The sequence below is a fragment of the Bombus bifarius genome, unplaced genomic scaffold, assembly GCF_011952205.1.
Source record: "Bombus bifarius isolate JDL3187 unplaced genomic scaffold, Bbif_JDL3187 scf7180000008048, whole genome shotgun sequence".
Lineage (NCBI taxonomy): Eukaryota > Metazoa > Arthropoda > Insecta > Hymenoptera > Apidae > Bombus > Bombus bifarius.
In genome coordinates this window covers 259,239-271,515 of record NW_022884414.1, presented here as the reverse complement: position 1 = coordinate 271,515, position 12,277 = coordinate 259,239, and the positions used below count along the sequence as shown (strand labels likewise).

The following is a 12,277-nucleotide window of genomic DNA, read 5'->3' as shown; positions in this document are numbered from 1 at the left end:
TGAACCGTGTCTTTGGCAGGATTTCAACCGCGATAACACCCTTCCTACATGGAGGTACAAAGCCTTGCCAAAAGGTAATTCAGAGAGACACGAATGAATATATTGTGTGAGACAGCCTTAATAGACTCGTACAACCAGCACCCACTATACATAAAATGTTTTTATGTCATAATATTTAGAAGTATCGAACCAGAAACTTTAGACTCTTCTTAACTTATAACATATGGAATATTCGAGTACTTTAGATCTTTTACTTGGGTTGTATCAAGAAGTAGACATATCATTAGTTATATTATTAGTAGTTATATCATTTTAATACAGTTCGCATAAAATGGAATGTCGGTCTTTGCATTTTTCTTTGCAAACAATTTTGAAAAATCTTTAGTATTCGTTTTTGTAACAGTGCAATGAATATCAAGTCTTGTCCCTTGTGAATTTAAACATCATTTTTCATTCGCATATTTTTTTACATGTAGATACTGTTTATTTTTATTTAACGATATCAGCCTGAAAGAATTCTAGATTTTATAGAATAAAATCTTAGAATTTTATAGGATAAAATCGCACGAAAATATTTCTCGAGAATATTATTTAATAACAAAAACGTGTCAATTGCAAAAATTACATTAATACACTTAGTCCGATGAATATTTAACTTTAACCAGAGATTCCTGTGACCACACAATTAAAAATTAATATAGATAAATCAATTTCAATTCTACAGGTTGATCTTTTAGTCCTTGCAGGTTAAAAATGTGATTAAGATTTGAAATTTTATTTCCTATTTTAATTTGCAACAACTTCCATATCTGTTTTCGCTCGAAGGATCTGACAGAATTCATAAATGTGAGATTCAAGAAAATTTAAAAGCATACAAGCAATACATTCTGCGAGAACGAGATTGACTTAAATATATTACGTCGTTTATTCTAGAACCTCTTATAATAAAAAAGTACAAAATAATATGCAATTTATGTAAAATATTATGCGAATTATGAGTTAAAGTATATTAAAATCGTCCACGGAATCTAATTTAATCAAAAATGATATAATGAGATAATTATTCTGTGGATTGTAATAAAACAATGATTTCGTTACTGTGACAAAAGAAATTTCTTATTGATATATTCATAACAACGAATAAATTTGTTTTTTAACCCCGGTGTATTAAAAGTGCTTTCAAAGTTCATCGCAGGGAAAATTTTAATCCCTCCATAAAACAAGCAATAAAGTAACTTGATGAATCTGTGCTCTCGTATAAAATTGTTTGGAATAATTTTCTAATCAATTTACGCTCTTATTCGTAAAAGTATGAACAAAATATATTATAAGCGATTACACGATTGAAATACGAGGAAGAGATAACAAAATAGTCGATTGTAAGAGAAAGAGACAAATGGTACAACTGGTAGCGGACTGCATCTGATCAGACATTGCTTTCGCTAGACCAACCACATCTACTAACTTCTGATGCAAATATTCTACTGAAACTAATATTCGCTACAAAATTAGTTGAACGAAACTGATCAAAAATATCGATAAAATATCATTTCACAAATTTTTAAAAGTTGGTAATTAAAAATTCTTTAACACACAGCATTTTGAATAAAAGATTGCATAAGCAATTAACACATTTTTTCTTAACGTCTTTTAAGAAATATCGTAACCACATATATTGAAAATAATGAACGAATATACTAAAAAATAGTAGAAGAACAAGAGAACAAAGAAAAATGCACTTTATATAATACATTCGGCGTAATGCTAAAAATATAGGTCACTACAAATTCGATGTCGAATGTTCATTAATCACGTTTGGTATGAATCGATCCATCGATTGTGAAACGACAAGTCGTTCAAGCGACATAACGAATGCACCTGACGACCCAATGACGTTAGAACGAAAGGAATGGCGAAGAATAAGCTCGAAATAGAGGGATACCAATGAGAAACAGCTTTATTCAGATAGAAAAAAAAACAGCAAATACGTCTGTTGATAGACGCCTATCACACCATTTGTAACCACACGATTTTTTAACCGAGTGGATTTATTCGTAACCCGTAACGAAACTTTATATCCATGCATTTCAATCATATTTAACTATTTTGTAAATATTAGAATAGTACAGAAAGTATTTCCTTAAAACAAATTACCTCCAACAGTGATTTTTATCATGGAAACAATACAAAAATTTGTAAACAATGTAAGTTATTTAATAAATGTTTAATTAAAATTAATAATTCTTTTAAGTAACTTATTTTGACGTAAGGTAATGAATTAGTTATGTTACGATATAGTAAAAAATGTATAAACCCAAAAAGTTGCGACCTAGCCCTCCGTAATTAAAAATTTTTGGCCTCGTGCAACTAATATTCTTTTTACGTCCTGTTAAAATGTTCTCCTGGTTGACATTGTTTGGCTCACGTAATAAAAAGCTATACTACATAATTAAAAGGTCAAACCAACTCAAAGAGGGAACAAAAGAGCTGCACGATTCTCAACAGGCGATTAATCGCATTTAACGTGGGAATGGATCGATCTGCGTGAAAGCTTCTGAAACTACAAGAACGTATTCGTCGCGCAAATTATTCTTAATCGCGTAAGTATTCGGACGTATAAAATTTCGACATCTTTAAGAGACGATGTGACGAACGTACATCCAACCGTTTTTTTTTTCATTTCCACGGCTATGGCTGCATACAAAGAGGCACGATGCCAAGTTGAGAATTACATTCATTTGGACGAGCTGTGTTAAGTACAATTCAACAGCGAATTTCGAGACTGTCCGTGCGCTTCACTTATTTCATCGTTTATAAATTCTACCCCTTTTCGACATAGCTCGGCTGTTTGTGGACCGATAGAACAAAGGTGCTCGTCAAACAGAATGACTCCACTATTGCTACCGTCTCGTAGACAGTAAATATCAATTCACTGCCAGTTTACACGGTACAAGCTGTGTCAACGATCAATCTGTCTTACGTATATTCCACGTTGCCTTCAGTTTTGTTTGCCATTTTTCAATTTTCGAAATAGCATCCGTCAAGTAACCAAATTTATATTTTATATTTCATGGTAACAGCAAGCTTCTCTATTCTCTAACGGATATTTGATTATGAGCACAGATATTGCTTTCAGTAAAAAGAAAAGTTAATTCATCCATCGATTCTGTTTTATGCCATAGAAAAAATTTTTACTATTCTGTCCTATCGAAAAAGTTTCTTAATTTTGAAGTATGATAAAAACGGGAAGAATAAAGTTGCAGCTGTTTGGAATAAAAAATAAAGGACAAGTTTATATTATATATGTACAATATCTACAATGTTCTCTCATTGTATATGAATTTCGTAATTAAATTCGAGATACAATTGTGCCGAATATACGTATGATCCATGCAATATTGATACAGATAGAACGCAACTATAACTGATAAATACGCGATAACATTCAATCAGAATTTTCTAGTTCAATAATCCATAAAGCTCAATGTTGCATCTATCTGCTTCGTTTAAAATATGTGCAAATTATAGCTGAATATATATCTACACAAAATTATTAATTTAAAGGATATCAAATGAGTGAATAATAATATTCAATTATTCGTCTGCGTCACGAAATATTATACTAATTGTTACAAAGATGATCATTAGCAACAAATAACTGTTAAACCGCACAGGATAAGAAACTTGTGTATTTAGGTAAAAAACTAAGTATGTTCTTGCACACAGAGTCATGTGGATCAGTAACCTCATTAGTTGAGGTTTAACCTCTTTAATGTTCACGCAGCAAAGGAGCTTAAAGCAAGTATGTCCTAGAAAGATAAACCGCATAATTTTGGACGAACATCATAGGTCAAAAATGATCAAAACATAAATTTGATTTCACAAACATGTCAATATTTGACTTTCATCACATTCAACATTTTATCGCAACTAGTCCTCGCTTGATAGATTAAATTCGGAGGTTATTCATAACCTCGCAATGGCTATACATTTTTGTAACTAATAGTATATCTATGTCAATATATTTCATACAAAAAATCTACTTTATATATTAAAAATGAAAGAAATGGATCCCTTAAATCTAATCCAAAGCGTCACCTATGACTGAACAATACTAGGTGACAATTAAATAAATATTACTATCGGAACAAATATTATATTACGAAAAATTAATTGTAATTAAAAAAAAATGTATTAAAAATAGTTGCTTACGTTATGAAAAAGAATAGAAACGTAAAACGTATATCTTCTCTCTTTCAACATAAATAGAAACTGCAACTTTTTATCAGAATCATTAGAAAAAATGCGAGCGTTCGTTGAAAATTTAGAAGATTACCAAGGAAAATATGTTCGAGGTAAGCTAAACATCCGTGTTGGTTAACAACAGTGACGAAACTTTTGGAATGGAAATAATGTTCAAAGGATAGCCGCCGTTTTGAATTCAACACGGTTAAAGAAAGTTTGATAACGAAAGTAAAGTTTTACAACAACGCACGATAATCTCTGCAAACTATTTTTCTAACGTAAGTTCTTTTCAATAAGACCAGTGACCTGCCGCGGTCGCCTCGCTGGAAAGAGGACTTAAAAATTAATTTCCCCTCCACGACTAAACGTTACAACAAAATTACAAAGGATTACGCGTGAAAACGTTGATCAAACATTTTACAACATTGTCTCTTTTTTAATCGAGCTGTCCATCGATATAGAAGAATAATCAAACTTTGGATTAATTTAAGTAGTAAACTTTTTTAAAATTTAAATACACATGATAATGATATAATATCTCTAATAAAAATTACGGACACAGAAGCAGCTCGCAAAAATTAGATTTATCTTGTACAAGTATGTAGATGTATACATCAGTAAGACGCAACCCCTTATTTTAAAAGGTACTAAGACTTACACTAAGCGGATTTCTTTGTTGGTTATTGAAAGAAAGCCACTTTTCGATAGCATCTTATATATTCATAATTTTTTCTACTTCTCGAGCAAAACTTTTTCGTGTAACATTTTTATCAAAATCGATATAAACTTTTTCCTAACTTTTACTTACTTTTTCCTTCGTCTTAAGAATTCGCAATTTAGCTCTGTAGTCACGTGGCCTCTAAATATTGGCGTACTCATTTAGAAAGAAAGTTTTGATAAAGACGGAGATATCAAGAGAGGTTACCATTCAAGGGAATCCAGAGTGGCACATGATGGAGGAAAGATCTACGAGCTAATTTCAAAGCGATCTTCGAGATTTTTCATCGTCTTGCCTAACATACCGCCGCCTCCTACGTAATTTATTGGAATGCCTTACATTTGTCAAGTTACCTAAATTCAAGCAATTTGATACCCTTCTATTACTGCACACCGTGAAGCTGTTATTTACTCCGGAACATCCTTCTACGTTTCTACATTTGTTCTCATTAGTCAAACTACTTGACTTCGTGCAGCTTAAATTTGAATGATTCGAAACACTCTATTACAATGTAAACTTGAAATATTTGTCCAAGTTTTAGGTGAAGTTGAAATATTTTCGAATATTTCTTGACTTGAAAGAAACAACAGTTTCTTGATAACGTAATATTATTTACAATGATAATATTTGGGTTAGGTACATCTTGAAATATATCGGTTTATTAAACAAAGTCGACCTTTCTCGAAATTTTATGTTCCTTCATATTATACAAATCACTAAATTTGTCTACAGACATTCTAAAATATATGAGATATATTAGTAGGAGAATATCTTTTTCCTAGAACAAGATAAATGTAGGAAAATATACATTACCAAACCAAAAGTCTGGAATTATAAGTTTCGTCGCTTGTATCACTTTCACTATGAGCGCTTCTATTTTACTATACTGTGCCTATTTTTTATTAGCTCTCCACTTGAACTTAGGTCACTTCAACAGGAACGACTTCAGACCAACCAACGTGACTTATATTAAGACAAAATTCGAGCTACTCGAATTCAAGTAACTCAGCTAATCTGAACGAGTCTATATCCATTTTTTAAAACAGGACCTTGTGAAACTTCGATGCACGAAGTTCTTCCAGTATATACCAAGTATATACGAGGCAACGAACAGTAGATATAAAAGGATAAAGAGGGAAACGGTTGATCGAATTCGAAAGTGGAAAAGCGAAAACAAGGTAGCTACAAGAGGCATGGTAGATTTTTTGTTCAAATACAATTTTGTCGTGGACAAATAAAATTTCGATTTTATTTAACCCACGCGATTCAACGACAACCCCCTGAATTAAACGGAAAATAGTGAATTTAAAGTGAACGAGAAACAATTTCGATTTCGATAGCATTCTTTCAATTTTTCGCAGCGAAGCGCCGCAAATGTGACAAAACGTGATTTTTATTTCGTGAATTTTTCCCATCAATCTAACTCGACGTATTGTACCTATGTAATATACGTATGGATACGTTTGAAACTTTTATTAACCTGTTCCTGCGTGTTATTTACAGTACTTTGTAACGATTAAAGTTGGCTACTGCATACTGGACTCGAACTACTGCTGTCTGACCGTACGCAGTCTGATACCACTTAGAATATTATCCTCTCTCTTGAAATGAATTTTAACTCAAAATTCTGGAAACAAATTCCACATGACTTTCAAGTGAAACGCACGACTGAGGCCCGAAACAACGAACGTGTTAACAAATACAATATTTCAATAGTTCTATTGAACAAACTTAACATGTATATAGAACCAAGGTCACCATCGGTTTATTTTAAGATTCTTAAAATATATCCTTCTTTGCAATATTAAAATAGGTTCAAAGCTGTTTTTTTCGTGGTTCGATACATCCCCTCGTACAACAAAGTTTAAAAAAAGTTCATGCTAATGTTATGAACATATTAAGAACAAACTTCTCCTGCATGTGAGTTCATAACATAACGATATAAACAGTAAGTAAATTATCGTATGTATTTCAAATAATGTTTAAATAAATCCTCCAGTACAAAAGAATTATTTAAGACAAATCTCCCGAAAATATCGTTTCTATTATTATAAAACAACAAGTGATAAAACCAAATATCCATGTAAGAAACAATTTCGAACATAAAGTGCCCATCGTACCAATACGATGAGAGCGAAAGGTAAATTGGTACATGACAAACATACCTCTTTAGATTTCGTTTATCGTGTGTTTGTAAATGGCTATGTCAAAGTGCAATGTAATTTTAAACAGAACTCGATTTTCCTTCGGTTGAAGGGACACGCAATTTCGTTCAGGCCCACTAAAAGCATCAACGATGAGATGCTTTGAATCCTTCACGAAGACCTGTCTAACAAGCTTCCCGATTCGGTGCCACAACCTATGCTTGACACGTGCTTATCAACGTCACAAACGGCCAGTCAGCGTATGGTGATAACGCAGTTAGGGTGCATCCCTGGACGTAGTTTAGAACATATGCGAATACGTCCGAGATGTTGACATCTGTAATGGAGTTACCAGAGGGACTACGGATGGAACGCATTAAAATAAGTTGAAGAGGCGTTGATAAGAAGTCAATTCTCATAAGCCATTAGTCCAAATAAAATATATTACTTTGTATTCTAGATTTTTAAGGATATTTCAAAAACTATAATTTCAGCCCTCAATTTTGGTTTCATCCTTTTGATATAGTGTACTAATTGGTTGTTTCAATTTCGAAGTAAAGTAGATACTACAGTAGTGATTGTCATGGATTCTCTTTTTAAAAAAAATTTTAATTGCTATAACTATTGAATTTATAATGAATGTTAATGTTTCTCGTGGAAAATTTCAAATTATACAAAGAAACGTTTAAAATAGAAGAATAAAAGAAGAAAGGTTGGAATAAACAAAACCTTATTTACACTATTATTTACTCAATTATGGAAAAGAAAAATTAAAGAATATCATAAATACCAAACTTTATTGGAAAACTAATCATAATGCACTGAAATTAAAACCGTAAAACTAGCAGACAAGTACTTTCCTTCCCAACAAGGCTACTGTGTTTTCACCATTTTGTAAGTAATACAGTGTGATAGCTTTAATATCGCAGACCATTTCACAATATGACTCATATGGGATCGAGTTACACCACACGTGGAGCATTGAAACTACTTTCTATCTCCACCTTGTTCAACTAAAATGGAAGTTTATCTCATGGTCAAAACAGAACAATTTTTATATTATGTATGTATACCTCAAGTTATGTCAGTAATCTCAATTTCTAAATATACCAACAGTTTTGTTATTGTAATTTTTAATAATGATACAAAGCAAAATATCTTATAGTAATTCATCTTATAACCTATAATAATATTTTATTTATTCTTAAAAATAAGCTGTTTTTTATCCAGTTTTTATTTTCATTTCAACTTTGATGTATTCCAATTTGAAATATTCGATTGATAAATGCAATTGTAATTCTTAACTTGTAATGTGTTGAACTAATTAATAATTACAAGTAACAACATTATTGCTTAAGAATAAGACAACGCATAGAATAACACAACCTAACCCATCGAGTGTAATATGACGAAGTGAAATTTGAATACAAAAGTTTTTACTGCGACAAGAACGAACTTAAACAATATATCTTCCATTTTGAAACAACGTGTAAGAGGAATGCATAATCCAAAATGAAACTTCTGATATCTTTCAATATACTACGCGCATATAAATATGAACACTTTTAACTCAGTTTTCCCTGATCATAATATCGAACAATATTTCCAATTTTCGACAAATTATTATACATTAAATACAAACATAGAATGGACTTTATTGTATATGATTATATTAAACATTATATTAACATATTATATTAACAAATTATATTAACATATATACATTAACATATTATATTAACAAATAGAAAAAGAAAATCATTAAAGATCTAAAGATATTTCAATTTTTCAATTAACAAGTTTAATATCGCGCGAAATACGAAACACAATATAACACTTCCGGTAGAGACGACAAGTACCAATCAGAATACGAATCATTTATAATACAATACGACCACGCTAAATTTTATTACTCATTGTTAGTGTCAATTATCTTCTTGCCTCTAATTTCATATTTTTGCTAATATATTTTATTTCATTCACAAAATATTACGAGTACTATGCTTGTATCATGTGCGTTTTACAAATGCATAAACATCCGCAGTCTGTTCATAATCAAAAACGAAACTTCTCGTTGTACAAATAACGTGGACGATCTGTAAGTCACGCGGCACACACGAGAAAAAGATGATTGAACGAAAGAACGATATTCCGTCTGGCATGCCAACGAGCTCCATAGTAGTAGCAAAGAGGATAAGCCAGGCGATAGAGGCGCACGCGGTACCGGCGACTGACCGACAGACAGATCATCGTTCAAATCAAATTCAATTATCGGCTTCGGCGGGTACACTGTCAATCGAATAAGAAACTCGATCTTTGTGGCTAATCGATAGGGGTCGCAAAACATCGTGACATTCGTAATATTAAACGATGTCTATAAATAAACGTAGAAGAAAAAAGATAAAGGTTAGACAGGATTCTTACCTTTCCACGTCACGGCGAGGTACACGCGAAATCCGACCACGCCATTCTCTCTCTCGAGCACAGCACCGCACTGCACCATATATATACACAAGAACACACTTCAACACATCTCTACCCCTCCCGGACAGCTTTCCTTCCGAAATCTTTTTTCGCTGCTCCCGTATTCCCCTCGTTACTTGTCTATTTCCCTCACACCATCTTTGTTTCTCTATTTTACCGGTCTCTCGTTGTTTCTCTCGGTTGCCTTTCCTTGTCGAATCCCCTTTCACTGCCTCACTCTACCTTTCTATCTAACCCCTATCTCACCCTCTATCTCTCTCTCTCACCGACCGGCAGGAAACCTCGTCGGCCTCCCTTTTCTCCGGCACCTTTTCTTCTTCTCGTTAAGATGGTGAACCGGTGACCGAGTCGCACGATATCCGCAGCATCGAAAAATCGTGACGTCCACGGCGTTGTTCGTCGACCGATACAAGCGACGAGTAGGACGAGGTTAGGAGGAAGAGGAAGAAGAAAAGGAAGCACCTCCCTGCGACACGCGCGCGCACGAGAGAGAGAGACAATCCAGCATCCAGCTACGCCCGTGACAGCGTCTGGGCAACTACTGAGGACGATCTGCGCGGTTCCGGCACAACCATTCGTTCGAATTTTGACCGACAGCGGCGCCACTACTGGTATTATCCCTTTTCGTTAACGGGTTCACTATGGTGCGCACCACCCTCCACGATTTACCGCTGTTACTCCTCCTGATTATGGATGATTGTTCCCTTCTTTTACGAATGGTCTGTTAATAGTGTATCGTTCATTTTATTTTTTGATCTATGAAATTTAATTTTAATTGATTTGGAAACATATATTTTGGCAACTTGATTGTTCAAAAAATAAAAAATTGGCTAGTTCTAAATCAAAAGATGCGATTCTGTATTAAACGTAGAATACTTAGTTAATAAAAATCTTGCTTATTTATATTATGTTAATAAAGAATAGAGGAAGAAGTAGAATTTTATTATATTACTAAGGAAAGATAAAATAACTCTAACTTTTCCATAGAGTTGAAAGAAATCTGTGGAAATGATAAAAAGCAATTTTAATGTCTCCTACTTTTGGTATTACAGTTTCTTGTATTTGAGTAATTTCTATGAATAATTCTGTTCGTCTTATGAGCGCTAATATGCCATCTTTTTTACATATGAGCAATACGAAGTAATAAAATAAGTTATTAAAAAAATGATACGTTATTAATTCTTCATTTCAATAGCATATCAACAAACTGTCATTTAAAAATGTGCAATGGATTAATACTTAAAAAACAGTATTTTATATCCTGCATAATCTTTACAATTTAACATAGAATAAAGAATATTTCATGAACTTTATCATTAGACCTTTAACATTTCCGCTTACTCTTCTCAACGAAAATGTCAACGTGTTAATCAACAAGATAAAATTAACAGTGTATTAAACAAGAGTCATAGGTATTAGAAATGATGTAAGAACTTATTCTTATTCTAAGACCTGAAATGACTGAAGAAAGCAGAAAATTTATGGGCAGGTAAAATTTTTTCAATTGAACTGCATAAATTGCGCGGCGGTAAAACCGACAGAATTGTATTTTATCCATTGCGCCATGCCGGTACGTTCGTCGGTATATTCTAAGGTATACGAGACAGAACCTTTTTACGATTTACGAGGGAAAGCCAACATATAAATAGCGAGGAATCGTCGATATTTCGAGGAACGACGCCGTGACTAGAATCGTGAGCCACAAGGAGCTGCTTTTAGTTTTTATTTTATTTCTTTCTTCTAATCTCCAGCATGTAGTTATGAAAAGGTATTTCTTAGTATCTTGAAGTAGATACTTTCATTAATCATGTGTAGCAACAGTTATACCATGCAATTTATTTATATTATTTTGTTATTATTGGTAAGAAGATATTATTTATATGTAAATTAAGCAGATATGTATTGCTTATTCTTCATTGAAGAGAAAAAACTAAATAAAACATATGCAACGTAATCTAATAATTCATATGATAACGTATTGAATTCTCACAATTTGCAGATTTATAATTTTATTATTGAACTTAGAAATAAATATATTACTTTATTATTATTATATAAATATATTACGTTGTTATATCGAAATTTATATTTTTGTGAAAATTATTTCATCCTAGTTTGTAATATGACCTCATAACTAATTTAATTATTAAATAATTGTGTCAATTAATTAGATATATGTTGTTACTTACATTATTTATTATGTAAGATAAATCAATGAAGCTTGAAACCATTGGATTTATAGTAACTCAATAAATGCCTTTCTTCGTCGAAATGATTCGTGGTTTTATTACGACGTCAATTTTTTGCTTTTCTTTAATGGCATACATGGTAACACTCTTAGGTGGAAAGTTAATAATGGGGTAATAGACTATTACATCCATATCAACGTGTCGGTTCACGTAAAAATTCTCACATATCAAAATGATTATCGCGAAAACTGTGATCAACTATTGATTGAAATGTTTCTACTTACCGAATTAAGGTAAGAACAAAAATATTTTAAGTCGATTTATATTATTTAGACATTTATTTCTTATTTTATTTTTTATAAATACAAAACGAAAATTTATTCATTTCCCTTCAATAAAATGAGTTTGAAATGCTATATATGTAATATATATGTTAATGCATGTATATGTTATGTGACACAATATTAGAGATTTGACTTAGAATAATTTCTTTTTTA

General features: G+C 32.2%; 1 protein-coding gene across 1 annotated transcript in view; it reads right to left on the bottom strand.

Moving 5' to 3' along the window:
* The window catches only part of LOC117208013 (two pore potassium channel protein sup-9), a 158,104-nt gene extending 147,959 nt beyond the window's left edge, over positions 1-10,145 (bottom strand). Inside the window, exon 1 of the mRNA XM_033448814.1 lies at positions 9,532-10,145. The gene's annotated coding sequence lies outside the window, so the exon portion shown is untranslated. The remainder of the gene's footprint in view (positions 1-9,531) is intronic.
* Between the last annotated feature and the right edge of the window lie 2,132 nt (positions 10,146-12,277).